The sequence below is a fragment of the Monomorium pharaonis genome, chromosome 7 (genome assembly GCF_013373865.1).
Source record: "Monomorium pharaonis isolate MP-MQ-018 chromosome 7, ASM1337386v2, whole genome shotgun sequence".
Taxonomy (NCBI): Eukaryota; Metazoa; Arthropoda; class Insecta; order Hymenoptera; family Formicidae; genus Monomorium; species Monomorium pharaonis.
This window is the reverse complement of record NC_050473.1, coordinates 9926805-9950686: the sequence shown is the minus strand read 5'-3', so window position 1 is coordinate 9950686 and position 23882 is coordinate 9926805. Positions and strand designations below refer to the sequence as shown.

General features: G+C 39.0%; 1 protein-coding gene and 1 long non-coding RNA gene across 4 annotated transcripts in view; both read left to right on the top strand.

The window, feature by feature from the left end:
* LOC105837793 (disintegrin and metalloproteinase domain-containing protein 10) overlaps window positions 1-23882 on the top strand; it is a 101368-nt gene that overhangs the window by 41152 nt on the left and 36334 nt on the right. The gene's annotated exons all lie outside the window — the stretch shown is intronic.
* LOC118646550 lies at window positions 19-6470 on the top strand. Its single transcript, XR_004964088.1, has 2 exons — window positions 19-149; window positions 2115-6470. It is a non-coding gene; the product is annotated as an uncharacterized LOC118646550 (long non-coding RNA).

The following is a 23882-nucleotide window of genomic DNA, read 5'->3' as shown; positions in this document are numbered from 1 at the left end:
AGACGTGATTAGACCGCGTAGCTCTGCAAGAGAGATCTAAGGAAGAGATCGGTGTGTAGACGCTACGCCACGAGAAAGAGCCTTGGTATCGTCCAATTCCTGACGTATGCAACCACCTTGATGGATCCACCCTTTGCGCTTCAACCCAGGTAACTGCCTGGGGCCGCGTATGCGCAAAGCCTTTACCCGAATTGGGTAACCACCTCGTATGTAGGTGGCGAGGGTTTCGTAAATCATGAGTGTTCCACGCGTGACGTCAATGTGTAGCGGCGGCGATGTCTGGAATGTTAATGTGTCATGTGTCCAACCGCAAACCTTTGAAACTTCTATATGACTATTTTGCTTTGAGACATTGTTTTACGATCTTAAAAGATGAAATCTTTTTTTCAAGAGTTTTAATTGCTCGTCTTTTATTCGTGTTTATTTTTGCAACGTTTTATATCTGACATCATTGCATAGTTGTGTTCCTTCACGCGTGAAAGCTCGTAGAGTACTTCCATATCTAATGGACGAGTAAACGATCGATACGCGACTCGATACGCGACTCGATAAGCGAGTCGGAAACGAACGGTAGCGGCTCTGTCTGCTGGTATCGATATGTGCCGGGATTTAACGTCGAGTCCGAACGACCAAAAATCGTCCTTGCCTGGACCCGGCATCGGGTTAGGATTTCCGCGCGTAATACATCAACCTTTATTATGCCGGCGCCGAATATCCATCGGTTATGTCAGAGCCGTGAAGTTTTATTTTTCATCGCGTGTCGTATTTTTCCTCTCCGTTCGTTTCGCTACGCTCGATCGAACGCGTCTGTTTTTACGCAGAAATGAAGTTATGAATCGTATTATGAGTCATCGGCGATGAGATAATGCAATAGCAGCATTTGATTTCTGTTACTTGATTTTCCATTGACGAGAATTCCATCTATCAGTTTTCATGCGAAACTTGTTTGTTACATTGAATACGATCAAGAGCCAAGCCTACACGTTTTTGTAATTATCTCTATGAATTTAAAACGAGACAAAATGTTTATATGATAATCGAGGTATGACAACGCTTTTCGAGAATTAAGAATTATTAATAGATGAAATTAAAATTTATTTTTTGTTTAATTGAGTGTAAAATGCATTCCGAAAAACATTCTCCGCTTATTTCTTAATCGGTATATTTATCCGTCAATATTATAGCTTGGCATTAGTCTTATAATAGCTGTATTTGCACAAAAATTTTAGCGTTTGCGAGTATTATTGTTTATTCAAGTTTCTATAAATCCAATTATCGTTTCTTTTTTTGCGCCAATTACCAAGTTATTTTTATATCTGCTGTTTTTGTCTCGTTATAATTTATTCACGTGCGACTTGTCGGGGTCCGTGGTGAACGCGATTTAGCGAGCTTTCATCGATATACCGCGTACCGTAAGTGTAGTCTGCGCGAAAGTACCATGTACGCTGAGTGCTGCGACGTCGTCGGTCTTCCACGCTTCGTCGTCGCCGTCGTCTTCGTCGAATTAGCCGTGCACGAGCGACCATAAGTGAGCCGCGAACATAGCACTGCGAACGAAGCAAAGCAAGTCACCTTTCGCTGTCGTTCTCCGGTAACCCGTTTAATTTCCTGAGTTAATGCGCGACTGACTGCCTGCGCGATGCTCGCGATTACAGCCGCCGTAATGCATCTCGTGCAGACGTTGCGTCTCTTCCGCAGGGAGATATAGGAAAGCTGTCTTGAAAAAGGCGATCCTTTTATTTATCGCTGACGTTCCGAATGATCTTGAAAATAATAGAATTTTCCTCCTGAAATCAATAGTAAATTAATAAATTGATATTAAATTTACATTGTGAATAAATAAATATCTATAAAAGTAATTTTGTAGATCAATTAGGTACGTAGACATTCGCCATTTTATCCTCCGGTCATCCTCGTGACTGTCTCGATAATATTCGTTTGACACTCAGACGATGCTTGCTTATCATTGGCACTCAAGTAATACTCTCAGTCTGCGGGATAACTGCGCGAATGATTATTCATGCCGTGACGTCACCGCAAGGGTTATCTACGGTGTAACGATGGTGGTCGGTGAACCGAAGGCGGGTATGTTTTATGCAAGCGATTGATTTTAGCTTTGCATTACGGGGGTGACTGTGGGAGGAAAGCCGAGGAAGAACGATGGGAGGCGAGTCCATTGTGGGACTGGCGAGAATCGAACGGATAAAACGAGGAAAAGCCGAAGGCTCGAAGAGATGCTGCGGAAAAAACCTATCAGAGTGATTTGTATCCTGTGCAAAATTGATATTCTCGTTCTTCTTTATATTAAAATTAAGTATCTATTGAATTATATATTTATATAGAATTTTTAATTTATCAATTATATTCGTTTTCTATATTATATTAAACCCCTATAATTCATTCATTTTTCATTTATTTTGCTTAAACATCACTTCATGCACAATATATATGTTTACATTTACGATGCCTAGCAGGTCTTTTTACTATGTATCCAGTCTTTATTTTATTCAGATGGCACATGTGACATATCTCATTTTAACGAGATGCCGAGGAATGTGTCTGGCACCATTAACGTCACGGGACAAAAATACGGGCTTTGACGTATAACTTATAATTACGCAAACAGATTTCTTTGCTTTCAATTTCAGGAAAACAAGCTTACGACAGGCCGGGCGTAAACTTTTTCGCTGTATATATGTAATTAGATGCTCGCTCGGTAAGCTCTTGTTGTTTTTGATAATGCTAAAGACCGAGATAATTAGTACAACACGTATAACGAGCCCCCGGTTGTTACGACGAATGGTGTCTTGGGCTACGTCGCGATAGTCCTGGTTGGCCGGCGGCCAAGCTTAACTGGGGTAAGAAGCGGGTTTTGCGTCACCAGGACTCTTCTCTTTGCGACGTTCCGCACGTTTCGCTTTTCGCCCCTGGAAATCTAACACGCAGCAAGCCATTGTGTCTACGTCACCTCTTTGGAAGTGTTCGACGAGAGGCAGGCGTAAAAACTGGCGTAGACTCGGTCGACCATTGAATCCGATAAGGGACTAGGGAAATCCGATAGGGGTTGTGGTGACACATTTTACGCGATTAACTCTAGACAATAACCATTGGATTTATTATATATGACAATAATATATAGAGCTATCAAAAATATAATAGATATATTAAAAAATTATTATTATATGGGTCAAGCAACAGGAAAAGAATTAATGTGATTAAATGGTAGTCAAGTAAATAAAGTTAATAATATAACTCTTATATTGCTTTAAAAATAAAATTGGCTAAATTTTTTATTATGTCAATTAAATTGAAGTGCACTTGAAATTAATGAAATTCAGATCGATAAAAAATTAAAATATTTTTATATTAAAAAAAATACCCTTCTCTCAATCATGAATAAACTGAGGGGTCAATTTCGGCCTTGTTTCGCAAGTTCCATTGTTTATCGACGAGATAAAACCGATGAGATATACGTTTTTTTAATGAGGATACGAGAGAGCGTGTTTTGCGAATAGAAGTGTATCTGAAAACGTCGAGAACTTACACACTACTTTCGCACTCTCGATGACTAGCTCATCGGAGCCAATAGTTCTCGCGACACATTTCGGTTTTCTGGAATTGCCGAACAAGAAGGGAAGACGGAAGCTCTACCATCAATTAATCAGACGTCGGTGCGGTGTTTGTGCGCCTATCTGCCGACGGCCTCGTTGGGATTTGCACTTGAATGCCCATGAATAATCATACGAGGGCATGATCGATCGCCCGTGAATCAGACACGACGACGGCTTCCGTCGTCGTTCCGATTCATCGCCGATTTGACATGACGGCGTCTCTGTCCATGATGGTGCATCGATCCCCCGTACGCTGTAAAGAGAACGCATTATTCCTTTTCTGATTTTCCAGTCTCGCCGTTACACACGCGATCCGTGCTTTGTGCTGTTGATGTAACATACTGATTCAATTTCCATAATTTGAATCGTTTACTCGAAATTATATTGCAATTTATAGATTTAACCGTAGATGTGATTATATGTAGTGGGACGGGGTATAAGAAGAGGGTGATAGAGAGTCGAGAAAGGGAGGGAGGGAGGTGTTAATTGTGAGGCTGCAGATGGCCAGGGCGTGCAGGGCTAAAGAGATATCCTATGTATAGAAAATATGTATATTTTGAAGAGACTGCAAATCCCGAGGGGACGCAGTATAATAAATATCTATCTATAGATTTAACCACCAATTGTCCATAATTGACAAGCAATTGATTTTTTTTTAATTAACGAAGAAATTAATGGCTCTTATGGACTTGTTATTAAAAAAATTGTAATTATTTAATATTTATTTATTATCTGCAAATCTTTATACAGTTATTAATTTTTGATTTTTGGAAAATGTATTGTTACACGAAGATTTTAAGTTTTATTGTAATTTACATTTAAATATTAGTTTTCCATAATTTCTGACGATAAAATTAATGGTTTAGTAAAAAATGGACTATATTCGATATTCATTTATTATTAGAGAATCTGTATAAAATAATGACTGTTGATTTGATTTTTGAAAAATAATTGCGTTGTTACCTGAAGATTTAAATTTTCACATTTTTGTCTTTAGTAACTTTATTATTTAATGAGCATTGAATTTATCGTCATATTTGCTGAAATGTTGCGTAAGATACATCACATTATATATTGTACCGAGAATCTTGTTACGTGACGAAATTGCGAGCCGGAATTGTTCTTTTACTTACTTTACAGCCTGCCACGCATGTTTGTTCGTACTTTTCTCATGTCACACGAACGGAAAGTCGGCGAGCTCCGGCAAATTGAATTACTTCGCGTTTACTCAGGCGTCTCGGCAAACTTCTTGAGGAGGAGGTGAAAGTCTTTTCTTCGTTCTACGTGAGTTTTCTCGTTCACGCGCCCTCCCCTGCCGTTTAGCGTCACGGCATTTTTAATGATCGCGCGGTAAAACGAAGGTAAACTTCGACTCGTAAATGGCAATTCTCGTATCCAAGCCGTGCGTGCGACGCACCTTCGTGAATTACCGAAAGTTCCACCCCTTCCAACGTCGTCTCCCCCATCGCTCGTATTTTGCGATACAATCAGGCGAACGCAATGTTGACTCCGCGTTTAATTTCAGACATTCGCGTGTCCGTGTTGTTTAATGAGCGAGAATTAATCGGCGCTTGAATTTCCGGTCATGTTGCATTAATTGAAGGGTTATTCTGCCACCAAATAACATCGAGCTCTGCGTTGCATGGATTGAGAATTAAAAACTTCTCTGCCTGTATTATATGACAAGCACACCAAGTACGAGAAATATCATAATTTTTCCTACTTTCTCTTTTATTTATATAAATTATATGCAATACATTTCGCGTATTGATTTTTTTAATTCTTTGCAAGTGCTGAGCATTATTTAAAGAATTTTTTTAAACATATCGCTATTTGATTAAACATTTTCAGATAATTTCTATTCAATTTTTGGAAGATGAATCAGTATAAACGCACGTTTGACGTCAAAGGAATGTGTGATTTTGCTTTGTCATTTAGCAACTGAAGTTTAAATTTTAATTTATTTCTTTATCATTCAATTTGCAGTTTCATGAAACTCACGAAGTTTGATCGTTGATTCGAAAAATCGGCGATATACATGTGCGCAGGTATATCTGCGAGCATTGAACGGTATCGAGAGAAATGTTCGTTCTCCCTGTCAGATTTTTCAGAAAATGTAGCACGCGAGATAGAACGAGTGAGCGTACAACCGTGGATGCCAATCGCGTGGGGCTCGAAATGTCGACGTCGACTAAACTTCTCGACAATAGGGACCAGCGAGTGAAATGGAAAATTTTTGAAGATCACGACACGTCGAGAGCTGACGCTCCTGTGTATCGAAGTGTCGTCGGAATGTGACCTGAATCTCGGGATGCGCTTGACACACTTCCGTTGCCAATCCCGCGCTTCGTCGCCTTTACGCGAACTTCATCGGGCAGATCGTTCGATCTTCATGCGAGCTTTCGTGCGAGACGGGAACATGACGAAGTGGTTTCACCTCGACAAATTCGCAAGCTTGTGTCGGAAACGCCACACTCGGAAATTTGCTGTCAGCTGTCGCGGGTGCCTAGCCATGACATCGAAATAGTACCAAAGTACGAAGGTATGCATTTAGAAAAGCACATAAAGGACGGGTGAATCCGCGCTGGCATCTGAAAGCTGAATCTTTCCCTTGAACTTGCTTGAACTTACTACACAGTTGATAACAGCTATAAGGTATTCTTAATAGTATCAGTATAGATGAAAGAAAATTTCTAGCGAGGGAGAGGAGAGGAAAGTCCTGATCGAACAACATTATTGTCGAATGTGCTTAAAGTAATTTGGAATCGGAACGAATGTTAAGAATAAGAGAAATATAAAGGATGGTGCAACGCGAATGAGTAATAAGAGTACGACGGGAATAAAAGAGGGATAAGTCCATAAAAATTGTAAAACGGAAAAGACAACACTATGGTGGGATATGGTGCTAAGGGAAGCGAAGTCGTGCGCGGTTATGTTAGAACGAGAATACCCCACGAATTGCATGGCGCTTCTGCTCGTCCGTCATTGTTACGGCTTAATTAAGGAGCGCCATGATCCTTGGAAATCCCGAATTACCGGAAGATTGCGGAAGTATTTCCCAATTAGTCGGCGTGTAGAGAGGCGTGTCGGGAAAGAATTATCACGAACACGGCATCATCCCGCCGCCGCCGCGCCGGTGAAATTTCGCGCAAAACGATCTCGGCTGCTTTCAACCGTCTGGCAAAATACAATGCCGAGTTATATTACATTCGACTTAGCGGATTGTTTGACGAATCAGGAAAGTTTAGAGCGAAATTAAGGCCGTGTAAAATCTCCGTTTCTAATTAAAACTTTTGATATTGTGCCGAGTCGTCGTATTGAAAGTAAGAGCATTATCGTAAGCAAGAACTCAGTCGCTAATTCGATACAAAAGCGATATAACAAACGGAGGAAGAGTTGAATTGAAGATGCGAATGTCGTGTTTCGAGGGAAAACATTCTTGAACAACTAAAAACGATGGTCGCTTAATTGTTCTTTTGTAAAAGAGTTTTATTATATTTGGAACTATATATATTATTCGGACTATATATATTAATTTATGTTCTAACAATATATGTGTATTGATAGACACATTTAAACGAATTATAAATAATCTTATACATGAAACAACGAGGATATCTATATTCACAATTACTGTTTCATAAAAGATAAAGAGCCACTGAAAATTGGATTAGCCATCTGATAGGAGTTCCAATATTGGAACATCCGATATTATCGGCATTACTTTCTGAGTATTCTCATATTTTACATTATTAACAGCATACTTTAACGAATACTTTACATTTTTAAAGGTAAATAATTAATATTGGATAAATTAAGAGTGACTTAAGAATAAGTTACGGGCACATTTATTTAAACTAGGAACAATTTTGAATTAAAAAATTAAATTTTAATTTTAATTTTAATTTTACTAGACATTTTATGCAGATAAATGTAGAGTAAAAAAAATATTTATGTGCATAACTATAAGCATTTCTTTGCTTCTTTGTTTAAACATTTGTTTAAAGAATTTGTCTGAGAAGTTTTAATATTGAAATCTAAATTTTGTACAATAAACAGAAATTCGCCACTTAAAGTACGGCTTAATTATAATAATTAAATATCGGTACTTTTGGACTTACAATTAGAGAGTGCATTACCATTACAATGTATAACTGTCTTTTTACTTATTCAACATGGTCTACACGCTATTGTCTCTAAAACCTAACTTCGATATTATTTCACATAGTTCTGGAAGCTAGGCTGAAGCGAAACGAGTCTAACTACGGGCCAACTACTGCTTCTACTATACTAATATCATTGGCATATGTCTCTATCGCTGCAACCTGTTTTCAAGCTTCTCGAACTTTATAATGGTTGCATATTCCTCGCATGTTTCTGCGCAAATGTCCGACAGGGGATTAGATTCGAGTATATGCGGACAATAGATAGAGCAGTAACAAGCAGTTAAATTAGAAATTTCATAATCATCGTAATTGGTTTTGACATATGAGTTCCAATTCTAATTATGAATAATGAAGAAACATTTTAATGAATAAACATTCCTTTTGTGACTCAAGAGTTTTAAGAAACATTAAGATTTATTATACTTTATTAATACTATTGTATATAATATCGTTATAATAATAAATTTTTGAATTTGAAAATTTGTGACTTGCTTATTTTTTAAAATTGTTATAGTTTAGTTATTGCAACATTTCTAGAAACTTGTAGTTTTTTTATTATCTCTGGTATTCTTGTGATTGTGTATGCGATTATTATCATACCATGCACGCAAATAGTTGCTGTAGTAATTTATACAGTGAAACTTGAAGTCGCACGTTACTAATCTCAGTAGTTTAAACGTGCGCTTGGTCCGACGTAAGAGGTGCCTTAGAGTTACTGTGCTTAACTGATTCGGAGGAAAGCGACTCTCAAATGGCACCGAAGTGAATAACAATTAACAAGCCAGGTGCGCCCGACTGACTTCTATGCGCGGCTCCTATTTGCAGACCGTACGAAGATACGTTTAGCTCGTGCCATTTCACGTGCCGCCTTCATTTCCATGTGCAAATAATATTTCGAGCCAATTTCCACGAGGCGAGAAAGGGATTCTAGCTGGTGCAAATATCTATGCGCATCGATCCATTTCGAAAAGGGGGAGGAAGGGAGGAAGAACAAAATGTTACGCGAACGACTCGCAATTACTCCATTTTTATATCAGTTTTTAATTATTGTTTGAGGGTGATTGGTTTTCGATATATTTCTTTTTAATCTATGAGTAATTAAAAAAATTGTGAAGGCCTATTGCTCGATAAATTTGAATTCGAACGTCTCCCCGGGGAAAACCTAAGTTATAAAATAATCCATTATTAAAAAGTTGTAATAAATTTAGTTAGTTATAATAAGTGACTAATTTACAACAGTTTATTGTTCTATTTCGAATGTTTAGACAAATTTAATTAAAGTTTTTAGTTTCTTAAATGTTAAAAAAATATTGTTATCATGTTCTACTCACGAAAGTTTTTCTTACCAGAATCTACATATACTTCTTATTTGGTAATGTATTTTAATGTATACAATTTAGTGAATTTGGAATTTGCATAGAATGATTGCGTTTATTAATTTCCACTAAGGAAATATTGTTTTGAGCTTTATCTGAGGACATGTTTTTGAAGTTCGAAATCCTACTGTATATTAAGCTGCTTGGAGTTGCAAGATTGATGCATTCTCTCAAACTTAGAAGCGTCTAATTCAAGCTTGCAGCTAGTTTGTCAAAGTTACAACTCACCTTTGTCACTTAACATGAAACTATTTCCGCAAGATAATAAGCACAGATGTAGGTCGATAGTTTGCTGAGACCGAATACAGAAGTTTCGCTGTGCTCTCTTCTCTTTTTCCTTCCAAATACGAGATACCTCTTCCGTCGGGCGATATCGTACCTCCGCCTGACACGTCCTTTCCTTACACGAGTTTTATTACACCCTAGTGCACACGCATTCGCCAATGTACTTGATTTACGTTTCGTTTCCACGAGAATTCTCACTGCAAACGGTCTGTCTGAGACTAGCCGTCTGGCGCAAATATATATATATATATATATATATATATATATATATATATATATAGTATATAGTGTGGCACTGGAGCAGTCGCGGTGTCCACTAAATCCACACACGTTCGAAACTGAATCGCACCAAACTTGTCGATTGGATTCGCTCTCGGTAGTCTTATTCGCAACGGCGCCTTCCGTAGCGACGTCGCTTATAAAACACGGAATTATGCTAATTTCGATACCGATATGTCGAATGTAACAGGGCCGCCGCGATCTTTTTGCTCTACGCGAAAACGCGGGAGGGAAGCTTTGGAAAGAAATGGAAATACGTAATCCCGAGGTAATCCCGAGAGAATTTCCGCGACAATATCTATGCAAAATGTAACTTTAAGTAATGTCATCTCTTACAATTGGATTCTCTTAAATAGACCGGCCGATCCCCGAGGGAGGTTCCTCCGGCTTTCGGACCCTACGACCCTTCGCGCGAACGTCTTATGAATCCCTTTCCTTCTATTCACATCGGTGATAGCGTAGGTCGGATTACGGATAGTGCGGGAAGCAGAAATGAGAATATGTGAAATGCATAATCAAACCTTGCAAATTGCATCTAGCGACGGCCACATTTTCGAGTCGAGTTCGACGAGGTCGTTTACCCTTTGAAATTCATTAAGGCAAACCATATCAACTATCGTACGAAGTAAGAACGACGAAGTTGTGCAAGTAGGGTTTTATAATAAAATATATGTGATTATATATTTTGCTAAATCTAAATTTTAACTAACGTAACTAATTTTATGTATTGAATATTTTATTGAAATTTAAGAATTAAGCAGAAAATGACACAATTATAACAAGGAAAAAAAATATGTATAAAGCATTAATAAGACTTAGCCCAACAAATTTAATTTCTATATATGGAATAGTTAATTGTCGTTCTTGCATAATAACGATGGCTTTGTTGTACAATCTTGTTTGCTGACTATATCTTCATTCGCGGCGTTATATTCACCACTGCGAAGCTATTACTCACGGAGGAATCTTTCGCGCATTTTCTTTGAAACTTTTCTGCCTTGCAGCTCCATTGCACGTGCCGAACAAACTTAGTTCGGAAAAGTTCTTCCGTCGAGTAATAAGGAAAGGGCAGAGTAATAAGGAATAAACCGCGAGATTTTGTCGTTTGCGAAATATTCAGAATTGATCCTCGACGATTATGCATTGCGAAATTTTAGACGAAATTTCAAGTGTCAGTGGAAATACTAACGAAATTATTTTTGTCTTTTGTTTCAGGTGAGTTTCTCTCTTTCGCTACATCTTTCTCTTTAAACTTCCAAAGCTGTTGAAGAAGTTAGTACGTGGTTAAGGTACGACTTGGCTGCTATATCTTTTCATTTTTCAGCAATTTATTCCTTACGTTAGTTTCTAATTAAAAAAAAAAAGAACAGTCAATATCTGAAGCACATTAGTTATGCTTTAGCATACCAGCATGCGTCAATTTGGGAAGCGCCCTTTTTCACGAAGTCGTATAGCGTGGCAAGAAATAAATTGTCGAGTTTAGTTCCGCATTGAAAATCAGACGAAGTTTTATTCAAGATTTTGAACGAGGAAATTGCACGACAATTTCGCGACATCGTGAGGAAATTTCGCGAGTGCGTTTCAATATCTCGCCGTTGCGGCTTCTAGAACGCTCGCAGCTGTGTCCTAAAACTCGATAGTCGGCCACAAACGTGCCTGAGAGGCGGATGCATTTCCTCACATGTCCGCCCGTTTACTTCTAAACATAAACACACGTATGATAGTTGTACATAATTGCGCTAAGTTACTTAAGAGTAGTAGCCTAGTAGTATTAATAACGCAGTCGACGTATGGCGTAAACTAAACACAGTGTTTCGTTTGAGTAGAACGTACAGCTTTATCTTCCGCGATAGTATTTTTTTGATCTTTTTGACAATAAAATTATTTCTAACGCGTTACAACTATTTGCATACATCTATATTTTCAGTGACGTATGAATATTTAATTTCTTAGTGAAAATTTAATCCTAAAGAATAATGTTTCTCCGTTGGCCGTTTCTGAAGATTAAACTTTTTTTTATTTCTGATAAAAAGACCATCGTGATTGATTCATTGTAGATAATGCTGATCGAGAGAGACAGGTGCTCGCGGAATGGTCGACGAATTGCCGGTCGATTCGAGCCAATATATTACAGTGTGTGCCGAGCTCGTAGACGTATTCATATACGCTCGACGTTCGATACACTATTGATATTCAGATTCCACGAAGGATATCGAGAAGCCGCTTCTCTCTTGGTAAGTAAGCCGATTGGCAGCGAACCGTCAAGCATCCGCATCGTCTACCAATCAGCTTACGTCGAGGCATCGTACAACCACACGTACGCGTGCATTCACATATCCTGCTCTCGTGTCCGGGATCGTCCTAAGACTATCCTAGCACTTCGTTGTATATCGCGCAAACGAAGGCGGCTTTAAAGAAACCAGGCAGGATATTTGTAGCCCGCGAGCACGTGCTGCGAAGGTGTTCGAGCAAGTTCACAACGGTTTGATTCGATAAGCCATAAGCCAATAAACCGCGGACTCAAAAGATCGAACTCTTTAAGGCGAGTGTGAAAGAGCGAGCGATAAATAAGGTCGCGGAAAAGGGAGGAAACCGAGGTTCGCGAAGTTCTAACGGTGTACCGTCAAGTCATTGGCCGTTAGCGAACGAGACACGTGTTGGAAAATGGCAAGCGGGCTGCATTATTCCCAAGCTTCCAGCGAGTCTGGAGCCATTAGCAACGCTAATTTTCCCTATATTTACTCGCAGCCATAGTAAAGAGTGAAGTTACCCTTTGAACATGTGCGCGAACGCGCAACATTCGCTCTTAGACGCGGTTACGATGTACACGCGCAGAGACGAAGTCCGTTTTCCGCGCCTAATATCATGAAATATTACAATGGGTAGTAAGTGAAGAGTATTAAACCTCTGTTCAGTCAATATTTTACTTACTTTATGCATCTATATAGTTTATTCGCGTACTGTTATATTTTATTACGAAAAAATTCTTAGATAATGCAACGATGACTCGAAATATGAATACAGTTAAAAAATAACTACAAAGTTTTGAGAATAACATACGTTATGTGCAATCAAAATATAGATTAGTTAATCCATTAATTGACTAATTTGCGGATTATTCTGAACGTCAGTATTCTTTTTCCTTTTAATCAGCATTATTCACAATGTATCAAATTTATATAATCACGTTATCAGAAATATATATATAAAAGAACTTTAATCTTTTCGAGGAGAGAATCATATTTTTCAAGATTAAATTTCTCAGTAAGAAAATATGAATAAATTATGTAAAGTAAAATAATATGATATTACTGCAAGCACATAGACATTCATTGTGCTCTTGAAGGCCCTGTACTTTACTCGTCTGTAATATTTGTGATGTTTCGTAGAAGATTCCCTCGAGAATGGGTTTCATTTCTTTTCGTGTAAACCTAATCGCGCGCGCGGAGACAGAGCGGATACATAAACACGTGTAGTTTGCACGCTACCGTCTTGCCATTCGATGGCGCAGAATTTTGCATAGACGTGCGAGATGCAAGGGGAAAGGCCAGGGTGAAGAGAGGGTTGTGGGATACGCCTGTTGTAACGTAAAACACCTCCCGTAATATATGTGTACGGAAGTGCAGGATGCTCGTCTGCGCTCGGGCTGCACGAGCGCTCAGCTATTATCGCTCCGAGCTCCTTGCTGCGCTCAATACTCGGGAGATGTAATTACGAGGTCGGAGGACAAAAGAGAGCAAAGAAAGAGAGAAAGAAGAGAGTTTGTCTGCCTCGCCGATAGCCGAAACTCTCTCTCTCTCTCTCTCTCTCTCTCTCTCTCTCTCTCTCTCTCTCTCTCTCTCTCTCTCTCTCTCTCTCTCTCTTTCTCTCTCTCTCTCTCTCTCTCTCTCTCTCTCTCTTTCTCTCTCTGTCTCTCTTCGTGCGCCAGATCAACATTGTGTTCTCGACGAGAAGTGCTTCGACTGCGTTTTCTCCTATTTGCCGCGGCTGCGGTAGAATGCCCCCGGATGGGGAGTGTTGTCCGTATTGCACGTTGGAGCAGGAGTATTCGAGACTTTTCTTTTCCATCTGCCTTTTGGTGGCATTCAAATATGAACGGAACTCTGAGGAAGCGGTGCATCTCCGGTTAATTAACGGGGCCGCGTCCGATGTTTATTTTACGTGAAACCGCCGCGTTGCATTCTCGTCGGCTCCATTGAACGCCCGATTCTCGTCCTCGGACCGTGCGGATCATATTTCTCTTAAATGCTCGGTACTTAACGCGTCGCGCCAATGCAAGATTTATGCGGCCGCGTCCGATTCCATTCGTGCGCTCTCTTTCTCTCTCTCTCTCTTTCTCTCTCTCGCTCTCGGCTCTTTCCGCTCTGGCAATTACCGCCGGGTTTGCCCCAGAGAATGTCCCAGTGAAAATCCCCCGTTCTCGTCAGACTTGCCTCGGGAGCAGCTGCGCGATGGTCAGCCTCGCGGAGGAAATGAACTGGCAAAAGCCGGCCGTATCTCTTGAGGCGGCATCACGTTTTTTTCGAAAATATCCGGTCGATTAATGTACTGTCGGACAGCACGATTCTTTGGAATTACAGATGTAATAAGTCGAATTAGATATTTATAGTGAGATAACAATTTCAGATTCACGAAAATCGGACAAAAAATTTTATATATTATATAAATTGTGATTAAAATTGTTTTTTTTTCCAAAATTTGTTTAATTATTTTGACTATATATATATATATATATATATTTGTCTTGACGTTGATAGATTCATCTAGTCTAACGCGAGAAAAATCTTCGGTAATTTTTCTACAATCTAGCATCCACTGGGCGAACACCGGGAAAAGGAAGGACGAAGCGCATGTGACATGGGAATTTTCTAAAAATTGATGTCTCGAGAAGAGCATGGCTATACAAAACCCATCGCAGGCCCGAACAACGCGGTAACGTCGTTTGCATAGCACCGTCGCGCGTCTGGCACGATAATGTGCAGCATCTTGCAACGCAATCGTCGGAGCCATTCTCTCTCTCTCTTTCTCTCTTCTCCCCCCCCCCCTTCTGTCTCTCTCATCTCGTTCAAGAAAGAGTCGCACGCTCCTGGTTCTCTTCTCTTTCACCCTCTTGTGATAACATCTCTCATTTATCAAGACGACGCTGCATCGTTGTGCAACGACCGCGCCTTAACGTCTTCCGCGCCTTCTCCTCTCCCTGCTCGCGACTTTCAAGCGTCATCCTCGTCTTACCTATCGGAGGGTGGAACCTCGGCGGAGGATCGGGGGTACTTTTGCTTGAGCTTCGCAAAATACACCACCGAGACAGATTCTCCCGAGAGCGCGAGCACTCGCGTGAACTCGCGAAACACACTTGCGCGAAATTGCTGTGATTTAAAGTGTCGCGCCAAGTGGCGTTGCGTCGAATGCCCGCCTCGAAAGCGTTAATTATTAACTTTCCGTTTGCGTACTTTGCTGAAGTAAACAACGATTAGCGAGTAATAACCGGACTTTCCGAAGGTAAAATGCAAGGCGGAGAGTTTCTTCATTTTGCGGACTTTATAGAGTCGATAGTTTTATTTATTTGTAATGAAGTTAGTCATTAGAGTGTTTCACTTGTACAGAAGTAGGTATTATGAAATTTTTAATTTAGTTGTTTTTTAATTTAGTACTTTTATTATATATATAAAAGAGTACAGTAGGTCATTTATTTTTTGCGTGATATGCACCCAACATTTTCTTTCTCTTTCTCGCATACATGCATAAAAATAAAATTGATTTTGATTGATCAAGTATTTTAATAAAATAATATAGCGAATATCCCATTGAGCTTGGATTAAACATGAAATGTTATAGAGCGTTATAGAAAATTGAACATTGGCGTTTATATTAACGAAAGGAATTTAACGTGTTTTTTATATTTAATTACAAGCTATAATCGTATTTAAAAAATATACGAATGCTGATAACGTAAATTTTATTAGGAACACGATGTAATCGAGGTGCATAATGTGACCCGATAAGAGAATCGGGTATCGGAAAGGAACGTACATGTACACGATATATGTCATATAGGAATTTTAAAGTACATAGTTGAACTAGCCTAGGCCAATAAAAGTGTATTGAAGTTCTACCGAGTTGCATGAGCTGCCGACAAAAGAGGATGCAAATGACGAGAATTTCTGAAAGAAGTAGGTCGCAACCCGCCGAGTTAGGGGATAGTCGAGGAAGAGATGAGCCGAAAGTTACGTCGACAGAAATGAAATCCGCAAAATAAGTATTATATAAATAGACGCGTGATTGAAATACGTATCCTTGGGCAGTAAGTTTGTGCTTGGTTTAAAGATTCTTTCGTTTCGGTATCGATATTAAACATGTTTTCCATGTTTGAGAAGAAATCTGTACAAATCGCAAGATAGTTCTGAAGTTACGTTTATAGACGCATTTTTATTGCAGTTTATATGGAAAAACCTACACAATGTTATTTATATCAGGTAAAATGTACTAATAATGTAAATATATAGTATATATATTTTTTTAATTTTGTTTTATCGGACCTGAATTTAATCGCTCAACTTACGCTTTTTAGATATGATACAATTGAATATAAAAATATTTTGGATAATTAAAATTTCTTGTAATTTAACAGTAGATGAACGTGGACATTATACTTTTGATATTTGCATTAATTTACATAGTGCTAATAAGATTTATGCTGTGTACGCGACACTTACGTTTGCGTGAGAAACGAATGTAGGTAGTTGTCAACCTATCACAGGTACACGTGCATTGTGGAGGGTTAATGAACCGATATAATCGAATTCAGCACGCGTCACACTGTTGCTAACCGCACGAGTTTCACACCCTCGCGCAATATACATACGTATAACTGCCCAGATTTTCTTCGAATCGATGAAGATGCAGTTGCTTTCTCACCATAAATTGCTCCCAGCTGGTTCATGTATAGAGTTTGTTACGTTTCTACTCGGTTGCTCTTTTCTCTCCTTCTACTTTCACCCCGGACCTTTTTCTCTCTCTCTCTCTCTCTCTCTCTGTCTTATTCTTTCTCGGTTGCTTTCCGTTTCCCCACGTTCTCGTCCTCGCTCTCTAGAGCACCCTACTTTTTTTGTCGAAAAATCGAATGCGACCCTGCACGTGACGTGCTTTCGAAGCCGCGATAAATTCCTTTACGAGCCTCCCTGGCCGTGGCCACCATTAACTCCCTCGTCTACGTTCGATTATGTCGACATTCCGCGCGGGATAAAAATCCACGTGCGAGAAGAAAGAAAGGCTTTTAAAACTCCGCCGTAAGGAACGGAATTAAATGAATTTCTCTCGAGAATGCGATATAAAAAAAAATTTTATGTCAATACTCGCGCAGGTAATGTCTCGATGGAAGGATATTACGGCGTTGGCCGCGCACGCCAAGTCTGAATCTCCTTCCATGTCGTTTATTGCAGGAGTCATGTCACATTATGGGTTTTAGGCTTGGTGAGCACAAGAGAGATTTTACCGTAAGACGAATTAACAGACCACTCAAGATTGATTCTTTCGGTCAAGACCGATTCTTAACGCTAGCCTTAACTCAGCAATAAATTACTCTTTCCATCAGGTGCTGTAACAAAACTGATGATTGATTATATGTATATTCGAAATTACGTGGTACAAAAGATCGAAACAATATATTGATGAATGGCATAAAAACTAAACGGCAATTAAAAATGTGTTTTAGTCTACATCTCGATCAATTTTTTTTAAATCAATTGTTACTTGGCAATTAAATTGTCGTATTGCAGAAAGAGATTTATGAATCCATGAATTTTTTTTACATCAAATAACAATCGACTACCAGTTTTATCGGGACTGCTATTTCGAGAGAAAGAGAGACGTGATACATATGAACAAAATATTCCTGTCGTTCTGCTTCTGCGAACATGTAATTTTAAGTTAGCCGCGATAAGTATCGCCGACATTTGTTATTTTCCGCGCCATCTAATTCTGGCGTGTATAAAAGTCATTCGTATCTAGCATGCCCAGACCTCGGGATTTCCAGGAGATACAATCTGCACCGACTCGGTACGAACAAATAATTATATTGCGCGCTTGTGGCTAAATTACATCCAACTTCTCTCGAGCAGGCTCGCCTCTGCACGTCCCTTGCCAACGCGTTAAACAATCTGAATTGCATTGCAACTACTGTCTAGTCTACCGTAGTCGGTGTGCGAGTATCCTTCACTGGAGACCGACTCACAAAGCGATTCGCATCGGACTCCAGGGGTCGTCGTTAGGATTCTCGGTTGACGGTCCCTGCGCTACAATCGGAATCTCTTGATCGGGTGTGCGTATCTCAGGAAAGCGGATTCCCGAAATGTGCGAGCCGCATATGCGAGAGAGTCCTTTAGCCGGACATCTGATCGACATTAACGAAACAACGCAATGCGTGTATGTCGCTCCCTCCTCTCTCTCTTCTCTTTCTCGTCTCTGTCTTGTTCTCCTTTGCTCTCTCTCTCTCTCTCTCTCTCTCCCCCTCGCGCGCGCACGTTATCGATTACTCGCAGAGGGGTTATCACCCCTGCCGGGTGCGCTTGCTTGCACAGGCCAGTGCACACGCCTGTGCCGATCACGCGCGCCAGCGTGTCCGTGAAATTACAATGGCCGACACTATGCCTACGGGCTGTATGACGATGGTACGTGGCTCTTCGCCGAACGCCATCGATAACGATGTCAAATTAAATGAAGCGTGCGATCATTTTGTCCCGGTGATCTCCCACCGACGTCGTCGTTCGCGCAGTAGTAGCACATTTACCTCGGCATGACTTATTTTAACGCGCGAACCTCCTCCCTCCAGATTAAATCCGCACGAGCAGACATCTCGTCGCGATCTCGTTTTATTATGAAATTTCATATCCTCTTGCATACGTAATAAATGACGAAAGTCCGAATTTTATAACCGAGCGGAGTCGTATGTTCGGTGCCGTTTGTGCAACGACAGAGTGCGACGATGCGATTGCACTGAACGGATTGACGAGCGTGTAAATACATCATACAGATGGTGTTTTATATGTAATATTTTCTGATTTATTATCTATACCGTTCATCCCGAAAGCGAAGCGAGTGATATATGCTTCAAGAAATGAATTTACACACGCGGCGCGAGACAAGTTTCGATATATACATATTAATTTAGTTATATTACGACATGAACTTTTTATAACGCGGTTTACATCAGATTCGTAAACGTCTCCCAAATCTCCGTCAAACAAATCAATAATCATTCTTAAAATTGATAAAACAATATTAAGCAGGAGTCGAGATATATTCAGTTACAATCGATACGTTCAATTTGCCGTGTGGATCTGTAATATTCGATACCGGAGAACGCGCGTAACTGGACACTCCATTTTGCAGATCCACCAAGTCGCGCACACTCGCGTTCCTCGATAACAGCGTTAAATTAAACGATACACAATGATGCTCGTCAAACGCATAAAATTTATTTCGTACTCGATCATAAATGGCTCTCCGACGATTTATTCAAGCGTTTCCCAAATCGCACACGAAATATTGTGCCGTAATAATTTTATTCGATGACTCTATTATTTCAGCATTAATTATTGTTCGCTTTATTGTTGCCCCACTTATGCATGTGTGTCATTCTCCAAACAATAATCAAAGGGATCCTTCAGATTATTAATGCCTTTGATTTTTTTATGTGTTATGAAACATATATTACCGCTATGGATGTAAATTACGCATAGAAATTACAGAAGGTAAATATTATGTTAATTACTAAATATTGACATAAACATGCTTTCAAGCAGCTGTGTTGCTTATAATTATTTTTAAGATATATGTGAAAGAGAATAATAATTTATTGTAGTTAATTATAATTATAAATATTACGGGGAGAGACCGGGAGAGACGGGAAGAGACGAGGAGAGGCGGGGAGAGACCGGGAGAGACGAGGAGAGGTGGGGAGAGACCGGGAGAGACTGGGAGAGACGGGGAGAGACGGGTAGAGACCGGGAGAGACGGGGAGAGACGGATAGAGACCAGGAAAGACGGGGAGAAACGGGAGAGACCGGGAGAGGTGAAGAATGTTTTTATTGTGTTTAAATTAAGGTAATAAGAAAAATAAAGATGGCTGTTATTTTATTGAAAAAAAAAAGGAACTTATTTAAAACAGTCTTTTGAATGGATTTATAAATCCATGGCAGCTTTTAGAAAAAAAAGTTAGAAGTACGTGAATAAATGAATATTAGATTTTTTAAAGATAGATAAATGCTTATTCAAAAATAAAATAAAAAGAGCAACAGTAAAGCAAGGCTCTTGGAAGTTAAACAACAAAAGCAAAGAAAATTCGAAAAAAACGTAGCATAAGAATAGAGAGCTACAGCAACGCGTGACAGGCCATAGCTAGTTATAATTATAAATATTATTCACAGTGTGTACATCTTTGTATAAATAATGAAGACAATTATTTTTAGCATATTATAAAATTTATTAAGAACTATAGTTTGGCGCAAATGCTTGTGTAGTACATTAAAACACATTAGTATACATTTTATCGCAAAATTACACGCCACGCAATATTTATCAATGTATATATTACATGTTAAATTATTACTTATTTATTCATCTAATGTATACCGCTGATATTTCGGGCAGATCGGATAAATACTTTAACCGCGTTATGCACATTCTACATCATATTTCGCGTAATTATTCGGCATCAACGTTTTGCATTGACGAGTTTTTCACAAAATTCCCGACACGAAATATCTCATTTCCGTCGATGTGCTCGTCGAGTATCTCGTCATACTATCGTAATGTGTGACATAAAATCGAACGATATCGAAATTAAGCAAATATTTGCAGTTTGATGTAGATTTGTAATAAATTTGTAATGACCCGATCAATCTAAGGATGAATATTATCGACAAGTGTACACGATATCACCTATATTCGCGAAAAATGACATTTGAGACAATACAAAAAAAAATTGGGTGATATTTTCCCATTTAATTGTGTATTTTATATTATATAGATTTATATTATAAGATAAATATTGTGGCATGCTTTTATAAAATAGATATTTTTTATTTTTTGTATTATCTTGTATTTGCAATTTTATTGAAATACCTGCAGAGTATGTGCGTAAAATCGTAAATTACGAGAGCAAATCATGCGAATTAAACGTTAATATAACTTATAAAGTCTGAAACGGATTTAATTTATATGAAATTATTATTTAAAAACGATTTTAAAACCAAGTATTACTCGCTACATGTTTTAGAATTGAAATTATGTATCCACGCTGACGTTATTATTACATTTTATACTATCGGAAAATGGTTAGTGGAGCTAAATACAATTGATAACACAGGCTAGTGAGAGTAAACAGGCTAACTGAATGCAAAATAAATTATAAAAGTTTAACTTTATTAATTACAGAACACTTTGACTCGTTTAAAGTCAGCGATCAAAATCTTACGAAAATTCTTCTAGTCTGATATTGAATTATTTTGGGGTTACAAAAATTAGCTTGTTATTTCAATTTATTATTCGAAAAATACAATTCTTCTAAATATTGTCGCATTCGATAGATAGCGTCGATCTCGTATTTTCCTCGTATAAATTATGGAGCATTCGTTCTATTTGTGTTAACGTGGGAATATTGTTTCTTTTTTTCTTTTTATGGCGTGCATAAGTGTCTATATCTAGCGAATGTATCTGCATAAATGAGACTGGACGATGTACGCGCGCGTCGAACTCGTTGTAAACGTGTTTTAATGGTGCGACCCCGACACGTTCGTGAGTTTACTTTGGCCTTATATTCTAGCGCTTCATGGGATTCCCGTACGCGCCTTTCATCCCTGCAGTTACATCGTAAACCTCCGTACGTTCGCCATACTCGCCGGCTCTCCTCGCTTCTCTCAAATAGCATTCTCCTCACGGTTTGCTCAGCATACATCCCTTCCGCGAGGGCGAGCGAGTAGACGCGTGCACGGTAGCATACTGCTCGGCAGACTGTATACCTTCGCGTTCCTACATACGACCATTATGTTATAAATAACTTGACCCATAACTTTTACGCAGAGGTATTCGTGAAACTGCCGATACCTCGAGTCTCCTAGCGCATATCTAAGTCGTACGATTGCAAAAATTTGCCGTATATACGACGTACGTGGTATTTCAGACAGAAATAGTAGATCGAGCGGATTAATGTTGCGGAATAGAAGAATAAACGCTGTACTACTTGAGTGATAAATAGTATTTAAACATGCACAGCCAATTTTTTTTATACAATCGCGACTAAAGAATGGAAACGGCGCGCAGCGTCATAGATAATTGACAAACCGAGAGAATTCGATTTTTCCGGCAATTTAATAAAGAAAGAATTCAAGATCTATATTATTTATTTGTTTTTATTTGAGAGAATTGCTTGAGAACCAAAAGTTTGTACTGCGATATCTCATTTTCAACTAAAAGAGAGAAATGTTGGAAAACACATTTTTAATGAAACACGTATGACAGAAATCTCTCTCTTAATTGAACATTATTTATTAAAAACACGAGATTGTTGCAATACAATTTCGCATTTCGGCGTTCGAGAATTTAAACAAATTTGTTTTTTTTTTTAACGAACCTATTTTGATTATTTTTAAATCATTGATTAATATTAGGTTTCAAGCATTTTTCAGTTATAAAAATAAACTTACTTCTTGTACTCATATAAACGGAACATGACTTTATTCTCAAGTTTCTGCAAGAGGCGTGGTATTTTTTAATATTTCACAAACCGCGGGTTTTTGTTTTCTTTTTTTTTAATGAAACACGCCGTTTTCCGCTGGATGTGCCTTTTTCCAGTCCGTGGAGAATGGTGGTTGAGGTTTCCGTAGTCGACGGTAAGCGATACATCTCGGGGGACCGTAAGAAGACATAATCGTGTTTTGCTACTCGGCAGCCGCGCCCTTTTCATCCCCCTTTAACCTCCCTCCCCTTGCATTTATAATATTCTCGCAAGCGCCCTTAACATGAATGCATTACAGACTCGCTCAAATTATCGTCGCGTTTCCCAGCACTCAGTCTCGCTCGTTTCGCTTTTTTCCGACGTAATTCCCATCATTTTGCGCGTAAATTCCTCTTCTGACTTTTCCTCATTCGTTTCTCGTTCGGCATTTAAGAATGAGTGAATAACTGATTTTTTTTTGTAGTCGAATCGCTTTAGCGCGAATCAAGTTCGAGTAAAAGGGACTTGTCTAGATCTTTACGTCTAAAAAGTTTTCTTGTTCTTATTTTTTATTGAATTCTTATTATAAAAATTAAAAAAAATATTTTTTAAGATACAAGGTATTAAAAATTGAAACGATATTATAGATAGTTACATCTCTATATATAAATATATAACTATGATATACACATATTATAAGTATATATTAATATATTATATTATTTCTGTAATAAGTAATATATTATTTTTGTTTATTTATAAACTTGTTAGTCTCTCTTTTGACAGTTAAAATGATTGGCACGAACGACTCTAAATTTATTTAGGTCAGGTGTCATTTAATGTGCTAAAAAAAAAATAAAATAAAATAGAAAGGACAAAGGTGAGAGAATAATATGCTACACATCACAGACAGCTGTTTGGAATTTTCGTCACTAAAAACGCCGTCCCGCTTAAAATACCAAAGTCATGCAATTTACACTTAACTTCTCTGAATCGCTATATAAATCTTCATAAATTCGATTCGCGATAAATCTCGAATATACTGACAGTAACACGTGCCATGATGGCGTAAACACGTCTGATAGTTCAGCGTCTCGTGTTTCAACATCGTTACGTTATAGTGACGCGGGTGCACGTCTCGTAGTCAAATTTCACGTGACTAAGGAGATTGGGAAGCTTTCGCGCCGTCAATCTTCACTGTACGCGCAGAGGTTGAACCTACTTGCGCGCGGAATTTGACAGCGAAGTCGTACGCAACGTAATGACGCGAGCGAGCGCAAGATGCGGCTCGGGGTTGCGCCACGACAGTAGCATCCGACATGCCAGTCGCGATGGGACGGATATCGATCTTCCAGCCTCCGTGGGTTTCTTGCTCCCAGACACCGCGGCAGGAGACGTGTATCGATCGAGAAACGCGGCGCATATCTCGTGGGCGACCCGCGAAAACGGCACG